We start from the raw sequence: 15,982 nt of genomic DNA on the forward strand, positions 1-15,982 counted from the left end.
TAAAGCCCTTTTCAAGGAATTCTTGCAACTGTATCTTCAACTCCTTCAACTCTGCTGGTGCCATTCTATATGGTGTTATGGAGATTGGATCCACACCAGGCATAACATTAATTTCAAACTGCACCTCTCTTTCCGGAGGTAATCCTGGCAATTCATCAGGAAACACATCTGGAAAGTCATATACTGTTGGGATGTCCCTCAATGCTGGACTCCCCACTTGGGTGTCTATCACATGTGCCAAGTATGCTTCACACCCCTTTCTGATCATTTTTCTGGCTAGTGTAGCCGAAATGATGTTGGATGGCAATAGCTGCCTCTTCCCATGTATTACCACATCACTATATTGGGGGAGACCAAAAGTGACTGTCTTCAATCTACAGTCAATCATGGCGTGATGCCTGGCTAACCAATCCATGCCCAAGATGATATCATAATCTCTGAAGGGCATTTCAATGAAATCAGATAGAAAAGTGTGTCATTGGATCACCAAAGGACAATCCCTATACATTTTATTAACCCTAACCTCCTGTCCTAGCGGACTTGTTACTAGCACCTCAAAGTCCATTTTTGTACATGGAACAGCAATGCAATCAATGATGCTAGCACACACATAAGAATGGGTAGAACCCAGATCAAATAACACAAACACATCTTGATTAAAGGTTGAGAAGGTACCAGTCACAACATCAGATGTCTAGGCCTCTTTTTTCTGTCTCATTGCATAGATTTTGACTGGAGCACTATCTTGCTCTGAATGTTTCACTGTGCCTTGGCTGCCTGCTGGGCTACCTCTACCCCTGCCTCTACCTCTGCTGGGTGGTTGTGAACTGGTGACAGTGGCTCAACCGACCCTTCTGCAGAGTAGGAGGTGGTCCAATTCTACGACCATCGGTGCGTCCTTGGCAAAGTGTCCTGTGCCTTCTGATTATAACAGCTCCAATAGCCTTATAGCATATCCCACCATGATATCTTCCACAAGTTTCACATTGGCGGGAAGGGTAGGAACCTCGGTACTCTGTGACGGATAGAGGAGGTTTACGTCACGAATGTCTTCCCCTACTGGACTTCTTGCCACCTCTGCTGTGTCCCCATAGTTCTTCCTCTTTCCAAGAGGGGACCACTAGAACTCTGTTCTACTAATTTTCCCTTTTTCTCTGTCTTCTCCGATTTCTTTTTCTCAGAGCGACTTGGACTCAATTCTTTCCAACTCTAGGGCTTGAGAAACAAGTTCGAGAAGTTAGTGTGTTTGAATCCGACTACTTGTAACTGACATCTGGGCTTCAAACCGGTTTCAAACCTCTTGCATCTCTCCTTCTTTGGTAGAAAGTAGATTCTTGCATAATGGCTTAGGCGGAAAAATTCTCTTTCATACTCAGCCACTGATCTGCTCCCCTGTTTCAGACTTAGGAACTCTTGCAGTTTCTGGTCTACATAAGCATCAGGGACATATTTTTGTCTGAATTCCCTAAGAAAGTCATTCCATGTTAGCACCGCAGTTCTACTGCACTATGGGGAATGGTTTTCCACGATTATAAGCATCCCCAGTAGCAAAGATATTGAGTATTCAAATCGAGCTCCTCTGTGATCAAGGTTTCTTGAATACCCTATCCATCCTCTCTAACCACTGCTCGCCTCTAGAGGATCTATGTCCCCTTGAACTCAGAGCCCCATATTTCATCAATTTGTCATCTTGTCTAGCGTAAGATCGTGGTTGTACCATCGGTGTCTGTATTGGGACTTGAGTAGGCACATTACGACCATTTGTTGGAACATTGCGACCATCTCTTGACGGCAGCGAGGAAGCTGCAGATGCTGTGAAATTTGGTCTTCTGAGCCACTGACATTGTGTAGGGCTGGGGCATCCCCTTGCACCTCAGCCTCAATAGATTGATCGATTGAACGATCACCCTTTTCCATAGTCAATTCGAGGATCTTAGACCTCCTGAACAATTAACACAAGGAGATTTCCTCCCGTTAGTGCATATTTATAATGTAATGTACTGTATGTATCAAACAATGACATTGAGCAGTTGTACTATGGAGAAAGAATATTCAAATTATAAGTGAAAACAGAATTTTAAAAACCTGGCTCTGATACCACTAAAACATGTCACACCCTACCCCTCTGTAAGGCATAACATGATCCCGTAGTATACCTAATGAATTACCAACTTCGTCTACTGATAACCTATTAAATACACTACAAGGGATTTTAAAACTTTTCTTACTTCTTTTTACAGTGGTGAGCACTATTTACAGGTGTTAAAAATTTTTTTTTGAACTTAAGTGAAAGAGATAACACATTTGAATTATTAGGAATTTCTGTAAAAATTTTGGCGGAGTGCCCTCTGTATTTTGAATAAAACAGTTCTTCAGAAAACTTGTAAAAAGCACTTCAAATATATTTCTCAATCTCAAACTCCAACATAATTCAACACAATATGTTTTTCAACTCAAATCCACAATAATTTTTCAAAGACTGAGATAAAAGAAATACAGTACAAATTTTACAAGCCAAAATAACTTATAATTTATTTTACAACTTCAATGTACAATTTTAATTTACAACTGCTCAAAACCAAGAACAATATATACATACAGTGAACATACATTACAGTACAAAATGCAAAATGTGGTATACTCAATATACCCGATGATTTCTCGCTGAATGTACTAGCAGCCTAGTCTCGCCTGTCACATCTGTCTACTGCGACAAAGAATGAAAAGCTATCGCTGAGATAATGTCTCAGTGGTGCACAACATTAACCAAATACAACTTTAAATCACAATTCATAAATCATATAAATGATGGATACATAAAACCATAGTTAAATTCAAGACAATGAATGTCATAAGGAATTTAACACAATATCACATTAAATCTCAATAATCAAAACATAGTTAAATTCAAAATACAGTGAATGTCAATAAGAATTTAAACTCCATTTCACAATATCACAATAAATCTCAATAGTCAAAACATGGTTAAATTCAAAAGACAGTGAATGTCAATAAGAATTTAAACTCCATTTCACAAATTATCAAATCGCATAATAACACAATTTAGTCGAATAATTTAAGAATACAGTGTTGCCAATTCATTCACAACTTAAGCCATGACACAAAATTTTCGATCAATGCCGCGTTGTGCACCACGATAAAGCAATCACAACCCCACTAATCGAAATCAATGAGGAAGGGAGCTAGCTATATAATGAGTACTCATCCGATCACCTCAACTGGTAAACCAGAGAGGGAGAAAAATAAACGATCACGACTCCATAAATGGAGAAGGAAAATAAATGATCACAACCTCATAAATGGAGAAGGAATGATATGATACTGTCATGCTAAGTGTGAACACAAAATCAATTCCAAACATTTTATTCAAATGATTCGTGAGAATCCAATAAATTTCCAAAGTCATAATTTCATTCACAAAATGGCAACACAATTCATAATTAATTTCAATTTTCACAAATCACACTAAATAATTTTTTCCACAGTTTCAAACCATTTACAATGCTTTTCAAGCAATAAGTATCCATTCAAACACATTTCCATAATTGAAAACAATAATATAAAAATAGTCATAATTTATTTCAATTGAAAAATTCAAAAGAAAAAACTGTTGTGCACAAACCTCTGATAACTGTCTCCTGGCCTTGACTTAGTGTTTCCTTCCCTTTCCCTGAGTCTTTGCTAACTGAGAAACACAATTTGAAGTGTTTCAGTACTTATTTAAACTGTCTCTAACGATAATGCTTGATAATTAATTCACTGAATTCTATTATTTGCTTAGTCAACCTAATATGTCGACCCTCAATGCATTCTAGGTAAATTAGGTTTAAATGTTACTAACATGTCACATTCGATAGCCTTTTAGGGTTGGTACATGTTACCAAACTCATTTCCATGTATCTTGCATTTTCTTGCAATTTGCTGGATTCCGGGATACTAGTTTGACCTAGCCGGACGACCTAGTTTCCTCTGTTTTTGGGTTTCGGTCAAAACTACAAACTTGTAGATCTATGTCTTATTGCACGCGGGGCAAAATTTCAGGTCATTCTGAGTTATGTAGACCAAGTTATGGTCATTTTACTATTGCTGGTCAAATTGCATCAAAATTGGTCACTTTAGGTCATTTTAGGTCAATTTTGGTTCGGCCAGTTTTTGGACCTGAAATTGTACAAGCTGTTTGACTTGCTTATGGTCATTTTTGGGCTTTGGTGTCTTCATAAGACTTGTAGATATAGGTCTTAACTATTCATGGTCAAAACTTCAGGTCAATTGGACCTGTTTTGAGTGAGTTATGGCCTAAACACTAACTGCTGCCCAAATGGTCAGTTTTTAGGCCTTAATTGCACTAATCTAGATTTGGTCACTTTTCAAGTTACCTTACAAGCAGAATTTTGGCAAGCTTCCTTCATGAAAGTTGGCACATTTTGTGCCTAGTTTCACCTCCAATTGGTCTCATACCAATCGGAGCCACACACTTAAAGTTCTAGGCTAAAATGCATACTACCCTATTGCACTTCCTTTATTACTCATCAAAGATCACTTTTAGCATTTACCAATTCACACATTCTTACCCAATCTGGTTTGTACCATAACCTAAACATATTTTACCACATATTGTTGATCATTTTGGCAGCTTACAATCACATTCAACATACACCACAAAGTGCAAAATTTGTCAAACTCAATTACAACAATTTAACTACCTATTCATGCTCATTTACATGTCCAACTTCACACCATCATGCATATACACAAACTGCCATAACAACTAACACAATTCAACATTAATATTCCATAAACCAAACATGAAATAACATCCTTATGGTTCACCAAACTAGGCTGCCGATTCATGCATTTACATTCCATTAATTCCCAAGCTTTAATTTTCAAATACACATCCACATATACTAAGTATACATCACCCAAATAATTTCCTACACACATATACTTTTAATCAATCCTTTAATCTACCATTTAGAAGCAAGAATAAGCTGTCCTCAAAGTATTTCCATGGCTGCCAAAAGTACACATCCCCTTTAGACATCAAACCTCAAAAATTTCTCCATAAATCAAGTACCCATAACATCCTTACAAACTTTAATAAAACAATAATAAAAAACTCAAACTTACCACTTTGGAAATTCTTCAAAACTCCACAAAAACTTTCATTTCTTGCTGCCTATCTACTGCCCATGGTGTGAGGATCATTTTTCATGAAGACTCTTACAAGAAATCAAGGCTTAATCATGGAGAACTTGAGCTCCATGCATGGTGCGGCCATGGAGTTTCTTTGGGAGAAATCTTCACTTCGGCAATGGAAGGGAATGAAGGTTGAAGATGAGTTTACAGATTTGTTAGTGGATTTACACTTGCCCATTTAATGGTTGTTTAACCCCATAGTGCTCCACTCACCATAATTAATGATATTATATGTTTAAATGTGTTAATTACTCAATTTGAATCCCATTTTTGCTATTTACATTAGGTACCACTAATTTAATTTTTCATGACATTTTCCAAATATAATATCATGTATTTTCAATGGACATTTAGGTCAAAAGACAACTCGGGATGTCAAATGCCCACAATGCCCCTGTTCGGGTTGCATTCCCGATTTTCCGGTAACACCGGGTTTTGTCCGTTTTTCGATTTCTCACTTTTCTTTGTACTAATTAATTAATTTTTCTTTGGTATTTCTAATAGTATTTGTACTTCAACTGATGTCTCTATAAGTCTTAAAAATGTTTTCTAGGGTTCCCCGCAGTCCAGGGCTAGTCAATGGTCCACGCCGTGACTTCCCGCTGCGGTCACCCATCGCTAGGGTTCTCGGCTCGCTTAACTTGGTTACATTTCTTTGCTACTATTTTTCCTTTGTTTTTCTTGTATTTTCTTTTCTTGTATTTCATTATTTTATGTCTCCTCAATCATAGCGAAGTGTAGTTCTAGGCATCCTAGCTATCCGGACAACACTGGTCACCGGAACAGTAGAACGCACTACCGAACTTAAGGGTGTTACAGTCCTCCAAAGTTGTTTTCATTTCATTTTAAGTATATTTCTAGGTTTATTCAACTATAAAGACAATTAATTCAACTAGAACTTCAAGTTTAGATTACTAACCTTTATGTAGAATTTTTTCCTCTTCAAACTTCTTCCTTTCTTCTTTCTTTCTCCTTGAACCTTCTTTTCTAGTTTCCCAAACAAAGTTTAGTTATGGTAAATGAATTTTCTATGGTGGGATTTGGTTGTCTTCAAGCTAAAAAATGAGCTTCCATGGAGGATTTGGTGAGGGACGGATGAGAGAGATGGGTCACGGCAATTTGAAGAAGATGGACTTTTTGTTTTTTTTTTTTTTTCTTTTCTTTTTCTAAAAGTTTAACCTTTAGTAAGACCAAAAATTATCCAAAATTTAAAATTTTAATTATAATGTTTATTGCATCATGCATGATGTCATGCATGATGTAATCACTTTTTCATTTTTTTCTTTTTCTCTCTTTTTTTAATTTATTTTTCTTTAGTTCTTTAATTTAATTTCCAATTCCGAAATTTTCTTTTCTCCAATTTTATTTGACAGTTAGGTCAGGAGTCAGCTCTAGGGGTCAATTAACTAAATTGCCCCTCGCCAGTTTGACCCAGTTTGTAAATAATTCAATATTTCTTTCGGATCTCTGACCTAATTATTTGACCGACTTAACATTTCTTTTTTGTGATTTTCTCTTTTTCACTGTGTTAGCAATAGTCCTAAGGACCGCAGCGTCACATTTTACGGTTCAAAATTTGAGTTTCAATCGACTTCGCAGTCCTTCCCGAGGTCACCCATCGCTATGACTCTTGGCTCATTTAACCTCTTATGTTCTATTTTTCTTATTTATACTTAACTAATTAACAATTACTAATTATTTGTGTTTAGGGCTTATCTAGTTGTCTTAGATGTGGTTCTACTTCTCTTACTTGTCCGGACCGACACCGGTCATCGGAATAGTAAAATATACCAGGCTATGCCAATAGGGGTATTACATAATTTGTGAAGCTATTCATAAATAGGTTCATGCCCGAGAGTTTTAGAGATCAAAAGCAGTGGGCCTTTGAGGCTTTAAGACAAAATGGTAGATCAGTGGATGAATATGCCTCTGAGTTTTTGGAGTTGAGTAGGTATGCCCCTACTGCAGTGGCCATAAAAAGCATGAAAGTGAAAAGATTCCGAAAGGGGCTAGACAAGAAGTATACAAACTTGGCTATGTTGTTAGACCAGCTATTTGATGTGGTAGTTGATAGGGTCTAACAAATTGAAAGTAGTTACATGGGAGATGATGGGAGCAAAGCAAAGAAAAATAGAGTTGAAGGGTCATCAATTATGCCACATATAAGCACCATGGGTGGTGGCAGCCAGGGCTTCCAAGGTGGAAAGAGTAGAAGGAATAAGAAAGTAGGCCTCAAACATAGAGCCAAAGGATTTAGGCTAAGCTATGGGTCTAACAGTGGACAGAGTTCGGGCTACAGCAGTTATGGATCTAGTTCAGGGTCTTTGGCACCTTATACACAATGTGGGAGAGTACACTCAGGGCCTTGTTTAATGACCTCTAGAGGATGCTTCAGATGTGGCTAGTAGGGTCACTTTGCCAGGGAATGTTCTATGTTTAGTGAGCATTTAATGGGGTCCTGAGGATCGATTACTAATATATCTTGCTAGTAACACCCTAGTACTTCTAGCATGGCAGGCAGCCAATTCAGTGGCCAACAAGGCCGTGGTCAAGGAGGATGCAGCTTTGGAGGTAAAGGTAGGAGCCAGTCCCAGAGTTCTACATCTCAAGGTAGAGGACAGGCTTGAGTTTTCACTTCGACACACCAGGATACACAGGCTTCAAATGCAGTGGTGGTATATATTCTTCCAATTTGTTCTTTTGAAGCTCGTGTTTTAATAGACCTGGGTGCTACGCACTCGTTTGTTTCTCTTGTGTTCGCCTTAAGGTTGGGTAAGAATACTATAACTCCAGAGTGTCCCTTGTCTGTATCTACCCCTCTTAGTGACAACATAGATGTAAATATGGTTTTTTTGGGTAGCTCAGTGGTAGTGGATGGAAAGATCATCCTGACAGACTTGGTTCCTTTGCTAGTGATGGATTTTGATGTGATCTTGGGGATGGATTGGCTGTCAACTCATTATGTCATCCTAGATTGTAGAAATAAAAAGGTGTATTTCCATATATCTGGAGTAAAAAAGTTTAGCTTCGATGGTGATAGAACATGCCTCCATACAATCTAGTGTCAGCCATTAGCACTAAGAAGATGTTGAGGCATGGAAGTCAAGGTTATTTGGCACTAGTAAGGGACACATCTATTGAAGGTGTCAATGTAGAAGATGTTCCTATTGTTAAGGAATTTATGGATGTATTTCTTGAGGAGCTTCCAAGATTGCCACCAGATCGGGAAATAAAGTTTTGCATAGATACTGTATCGGGTACAAACCCCGTTTCTATGCCATCTTATAGGATGGCACCAACAAAGTTAAAGGAACTGAAAGAGCAATTGTAAGAGCTTCTGGACAAGGGTTTCATCTGGCCAAGTACTTCACCTTAGGGTGCTTCTACTCTATTTGTGAGAAAGAAGGATGGGTCTTTGAGATTGTACATAGATTACAGACAGCTAAATAAGGTGACAATTAAGAAAAAATGTCCACTTCCTCAGATTGATGACCTATTTGACCAGCTATAAGGAGCAAGTTACTTTTTCAAAATAGACCTATGGTCGGGTTATCACCAGCTAAGGATTCGAAATGAGGATGTATCGAAAACAGCATTGAGGACAAGGTATGATCATTATGAGTTCCTAGTGATGTATTTTGTGTAACATCCAAACCCTATCTGCAGCTAGGGCAGTGTGCACATGCCCCCGAGACACACCCAAGAGTATATCTCAAGGGTTAACACTTTTTCTCCAAGGTGATGCTTTATTTCTTTTAATTCCATTTATGTTTCATTTATAAAGAAAATAATGGAAAGTTTAAAAAATTTTAAATTTATTTAAATCATAAGTAAATTAATTCATAATTGCTTCATTTATTTGGAATTTCTCAAATAGTAAAATTTAATTTAAAAATTTGACAAAAAACATGCAGAGTTTCCCCTAATATTTTGATAATTGTAAGTGACCTGTGAGTATCCCTGTTAGCATTTATCATATCAATCCACTATACATGTGAAACCTCTTTGGTTTCATCCAAAACCTATATCACAACACTATTAAGATATATATACATCTCATCCAATAAAATAAGTAATATATTTGGGAAATTCTCAAAATATGATATATGAAAAATATTTAAGACGCAAAACTTGTTTTTAACATCCATGTAATCTATACAATTTAAATAATTACACATTAAAGGATTACATTCCCAATCAAAATGCCTAGTACAATGTAATCTTCTAATGTGTAACAAAATTATATCTTGTCTTCTCTTGTCGTGAGCAAAATATCTCTCTTGGCCTTTACCCATGTGTCAATTTTTGAACTTTACTTTTATTACCTACGGAAAGTCCAAACAACTCTCCGCTAAGCAACATGCTTAGTGGTGCTATAAATGAATGATTTTATGTAATGTAATATGGATATATGAAAATTCATAATAATTATGTAACTATATTTCCAACAATCCTAATGAAATAATAAGATGTACCATTTCCACAACCCAACATAACATGCCATAATATTCGGTCACATAAACCTCAATTGTTTTATATAATAATTATCCACAATCAAAGCAAAGCATTTATAATATCATAGTTGCATAACCTTTTTCATTTATCTTCCTTAGCCCACTTACAATGTCTAGACAATATATATGATAAGTATCCTCATGGCTCTTAGCTAAGCACCATCCTCTTAGCATAAAGCCAAGCATAATCCTCATGGCATATAACCAAGTGTGATCCTCATTGTATATAGCCAAGTAAAATCCTCATGGCATATGGCTAAGTATAGTCCTCATGGCATGTGGCCAAGTTATTATGCATAATCTCAATTATTGACTAGTCAATTCCTCACGTCACCTATCCTTAGACTTGTAATGGGCATACACACTCTCAATATACATGTATTTAGGTCAACTAGGGCAACATTTATTAATTTCCCCTTAATTATCACTCATACATAAGCAAATTAATCAAATTTCACAAATGAGATTTTCAGTCAATTCTGGCAGCTAAATATAGTGAATTTAAAATTTTACCAAATATTATAGAAATAGAGTTTTGTTACCAAGCTTTCCAGAATTTAACTTTCATATGTCTATTTCACTTTCTAATTTGAATCATATTAAAATCACATCAATGTTTGAAGATACAAATAAAAATGTGCAACCTATTCCAATTTTATTCACATTCAGAGCAGTAACAGGACATATAACAATTTCCCCATAAAATGGCAAAATTAGTTCTTGGCCATAACTAAAAAGTTTTAGGGCACTTAATAAGCTTTTCAAAAGTTCAAGAATCACTCTATTTCAGGTTATATAGCTCAAGTTATGAATTTTTAAATTCGGGTGTCCTGTTCTGGAAATTCCCAGGTCAATTTTCCAGTTTTGGGCAATATAAAGTTTTGCCCTCAAACACCACCTTAACAGGGGAACTGGGTTTAGCACAAAACTATAAAGTTTTAGCACATTCTTTAAGCTTTTCATAGACATAAGAATCACAACAATTCAATATTTTTAACTCAAGTTATGAATTTTCAAAATTAACTATTCTAGCAAAACCCTAATAGCAGTTTCAGTTTTCCAGCACTCCTAACAAGTTTCTAACTACTTCTAAATTAGTGTGTCTAAGAAATCTTCACTTGAACATGACAAAAGACATGAAATATAGCACTAAATTTGATGAAGACTAGCTGCTACCTTTTTTTTTTACTAGCCTCAACAAAATTCTTCAAGCAATTAACTTCTTCAACCTTGAATCTCTAACCTTTCCTTGCTTCCTTCACTTTGCCCTTCAAAATTGGTATGAATCTAGGGGTTTGGCTTGTGTTTCCTCTTCAAATTTGGAGAGAATTTGGCTGTTAAAGGAAACAAAAGAAGATGAGGGAAAGTTAATGAAGGTTGGTCAGCCAAAGTGGAAAGATAAGGGAGAAAATGTTTTTTTCTTTATCCATTGGTCCTTCGCCTCTTTTAACCATTGGTCCACAAGATATTTCTAGTATTTTTAGTTCTCTCCCCAAAACTTGTATTTAATTTAAGTTAGTCCTTAAATCTTTTATTTGCCCTTAAACTTTTTAATGAATTCAACTTGGTCATTTAACCCTTGGTGGCCGCCTCCCTAAGTGTAAGCGGAAGTAATCTCTACACATGCAATAAATTGCAAACTTCATGCGAGTACCCTCTATAATTAATTTGGGCATACGTAATAAGAAATTGTACAATTTATATGAATAATCATTAAGATAATTTGAGGATGTTAATTTTGGACTCACCAATGCACCAGTGGCCTTTATGGATTTAATGAAGAGGGTATTTAGGCTATTCCTAGATTGCTTTGTCATTGTATTCATAGATGACATTTTGGTATATTCCTACACTAAGGAAGAGCATGTTTGGCACCTAAAGATTGTACTATAGGCCTTAAGGGAGCATTAGCTGTATGTAAAATTTTCAAAATGTGAGTTCTGGCTGGAGAGTATCTCATTCTTGGGACATGTGGTCTCTAGTAAAGGTATTCAGGTGGATCCCAAGAAAATTGAGCAGTAACTAATTGGCATAAGCCTACAACAATCATTAAAGTGTAGAGTTTTCTAGGCCTAGCAGGTTACTATAGGCGCTTTGTGCAGAATTTCTTCAGAATAGTGGCTCCTCTAACCAGGTTTACTCAAAAGAATGTCTTGTTCTTCTGATCAGATGAGTGTGAGGAAAGCTCTCAGAAACTTAAGAAATGCCTAACTACAACCATTGTGTTAACATTGCCAATGAATAAAGAAGGATACATAGTGTACTGTAATGCCTCCAGAGTTAGGTTGGGGTGTGTTTTAATATAGCATGGCAAAATAGTGGCTTATGTTTCAAGGCAGTTAAAGAGGCACAAGCAGAACTACCCTACTCATGGCCTAGAAATGGCGCCTGTAGTTTTTGCATTAAAGATTTGGAGGCATTATCTGTATGGTGAAGTATGTGAGATATACACTGACCACAAAAGCCTAAAGTACATATTTCAACAGAGGGACTTAAACCTAAGGCATAGGAAATGGATGGAGCTTCTGAAGGATTATGATTGCACCATTCAATACCACCCAGATAAGGCAAATGTGGTGGTAGATGCTTTAAGCAGAAAATCTTTTAGTAGCCTGGTGCATTTATCAACAAAAAGGAGACCATTAATCCAGGAGTTGCATAATTGATGGATTAGGGACTGATCTTAGATATATTAGATGAGGGTGCATTGTTAGAGCATTTTAGAGTAAGGCCAAACCTACGAGATGGGATTAGAATTACTCAACACAAAGACTTGTAATTAATAAGAATTGTAGAAAGGGTACAACAGGAAGAAAATTGTGAATTTAGGTTTGATATAGATGGTGCTCTTATGCAAGGCTCTAAGATATGTGTGCTAGATGTGGACAACCTCAGACACAAGATTATGCAGGAGGCACAGCATGCACCCTATAATGTCTACCCAGGCTCCACCAAGATGTACCGTGATATGAAAGATAGTTACTGGTGGAATGGCATGAAGAGAGACATAGCAGATTTTGTGTCCAAGTGCTTATCTTTTTAGAAGGTGAAGTTTGAACATCAGAGGCCATCAAGAAAGTTGCAGGTGATTCCCATTCCAGAGTGGAAGTGGAAAATGATTACTATAGACTTTGTGATTGAGATGCCTTGCACCACATGGGGATATGATTCTATTTGGGTGATAGTGGATCATCTAACCAAGTTAGCTCACTTCTTACCAGTACAGACCATTTATTTAGTAGCTCAATATGCAAGGGTGTACATTCGTGAAATAGTCAGATTGCATGGAGGTCTTACTTCCATAATATCTAACAGAGGTCCCCAGTTCACTTCTTGGCTTTGGAGGAAACTCTAGGAGGCACTTGGCACACAATTAAACTTTAGTTCAATCTTTCAACCTTAGGCAGATGGGCAGTCTGAGAGAATAATTCAGACATTAGAGGATATGCTTCGTATGTGTGTCCTAGATTTTAGAGGACAGTGGGATGATCAACTGCTTTAGTAGAGTTTGCTTACAATAATGACTATTATTCCAGCATTGGGATAGCGCCCTATGAGGCATTGTATGGTATAAAATATAGATCCCCTTTGTGTTGGACAGAAGTTGGGTAAGCAAAGGTACATGATGTGGACCTAGTGCAGTACACTTTAGAGATGGTCCCTTTGATCAGGAAACATTTGAAAACAACCTTTAGCAGGCAGAAGAGCTATGTAGATCCTAGGCAAAAGGATGTAGAGTTTGCAATGGGTGATTGTGTATTTCTGAAGGTCTCCCCTATGAAGGGAGTCATGAGGTTTGGAAAAAAAGGCAAACTGGCTCTCCGATACATAGAGCCTTTTCAAATCATGGACAGAGTAGAAGCAGTTGCCTACCGGCTGAAGTTACCACCAAGCCTTTCTCATGTCCAACAATTGTTCCACATGTCCATGCTCAGAAAGTACATTCTTTATCCTTTTCATGTGCTGTAGCTAGATACAGTGGAGTTGAATGAGAACTTGACCTTCAAGAAGCAACTTGTTGCCATAGTGGACTATTAGATATGACAGCTTTGGTCAAAGTAGATCCCTAAGGTTATGTAACATCTCTCACTCGTTTACAATGTAGCCGAGTAAGGCATGTCACACTTGGTGCCGGAGCACCCTAACTTATCTTACTTTATTTCTTTAAAAATTTTGAACTCGTTATATTTTAAAATAATTCAAATTCTATTTTATTATCGTTTGACGTGATTTACTAATTACCTGCTTGAAATTTTCGATAATATATTTTCAATGAAAATATCATTCATACTCATCATAGTCATCTCACATTTAATTCTTGCAATTCACATACTCATTTGTACAAATCCATTCATTTCCATACACATTCATTAATGCACGATTTATATATAGAAATTCTCATATTTTCATTAAGTTACATAGTATACAAACTAATTATACAAGTTCATAAATTATATAATATACAAATTAATTTCAGATGAAAAGAGCTAATCTATTACTTTACATCCCATACATATTAAATACAATTTCCTTGATTGCATTATAACATATGAAATAATTATGTCACACTTTACCCCTCTGTAAGGCATAACATGATTCCGTAGAATACCTAATAAACTACCGAACTTCACCTATCGATAACTCATTAAATACCCTACAAGGAATTTTAAAATCATTTTCTTACTTTTTGGAAGTGGTGAGCATTTTCTTACATTTAATAGAAGTTTAAAAACTAGTTCAATTTTTGTCCATTTTATTTTTACACAAATTTTTGAAAAAGTTTCGGCTGAGTGCCGTTTGTATTTTAAGAAAACAGTTCTTCAAAAACCTGTGAAAACACTTCCAATAATTCTTATTCATCAAACTCACTACTACTTCAACATAATTCAACATCATTTCTCAATTCAATTGTCATAAAAAATAATACTTAATAATTTTATTCATTTTTCATTAAAGTAAAAGCACTTTACAATCATCAACCAAACTTTACATTAGCAGAATCAAAATAATATTATTACAAACTCTATACAACTGCTCATAATCAGTTTATACATGTACTATAACACCTTGAACCTCCAAGTTATGAATAGTACCATTTTTAGTCTTTGACTAGTACTATTCAAAGACACATTGAGGACCAAAAATAAATGGAAAATTAATTGAGATAGACACAATAAAAATTCAAGTGAACAAAAAAAAAAAATCTAAGGACTCATCGGGTATTATAAAAAGAAGGATTATGACCCGATAAGGGGTATTTTGGTCAATTCATCTCAAGAGTTGACTTTTGACCAAAATGTCAATTAAATTAAATGAAATTAATGAATTGAATTATGGGGTAAAAATTAAAGATAAATTCAAGTAAAAATATGTAAGGGAAAAATTTAAGAAATGAAAACTTAAACTTTCATTTCCATTATGACAAAATTAAAATGAAGGACTTATGGGCTTTTGATAATTAAATTTAATTATTTAATTAAAAGGAAAAATTAAGTGTAAATATAAAAAAAAAAAGGGAATAAAAATTTAAGTTTAATTATCCTTATGACACAATTAAAATTTATAATTTTAATAAACTAATTTTGGGGATAAATATATATATATATAAGAAGACAAATGTCTTCTTCATTTTTTTTTCATAAGGTGCCACCACCCTCTCCTCTCTCTCCCTCTCTCTCTTTTTCTCTTCTTCTTCCACTTCTTCCCCTCATTGATTTCCCCTCCCAAGTTTTAATTTCCTTAAATTCCCTTTATAAATTCCATAGCCCACTAAAAGAAAACATCAAAGAGATCTTTGATTGAGAGATTAAAAGCAAGGAGAACAAGAATTGGAAGAAAAGTGAAGTTGGAAAGAAATCAACAAGAGGTAAGTTTCTTTTCATGTTAGATTAGTTATACAAGCTTTGAATTAAGTTTGATTATGGAAAATTTTCATGAAGAAGCATGAGAATCATACATTGAACCTAAACTAGGGTTTTGGCCAATTTAGAAAAAAATAGGGTTTTGATGTATTTTAGTTAAATTTGATGATAAATCTAAGTTAAATTGAAGTATTATGCATGATTGAGAGTAGTAAGATTTCATGGGATTGCATAAATTGAATTATAGAAGATTAGGGTTCATGGGGAAGTTGGGGTTTTCGTGCTAGAGAGTAAAATTGGTATGTGTAGTGTTAAATTATGATCATTTGAGGTTTCTTTAGTTTGAATTGACATTGGGTTGATGAATGGAAGTAATGAAATGGTAGG

The sequence above is a fragment of the Hevea brasiliensis genome, chromosome 13 (assembly GCF_030052815.1).
Source record: "Hevea brasiliensis isolate MT/VB/25A 57/8 chromosome 13, ASM3005281v1, whole genome shotgun sequence".
Taxonomy (NCBI): domain Eukaryota; kingdom Viridiplantae; phylum Streptophyta; class Magnoliopsida; order Malpighiales; family Euphorbiaceae; genus Hevea; species Hevea brasiliensis.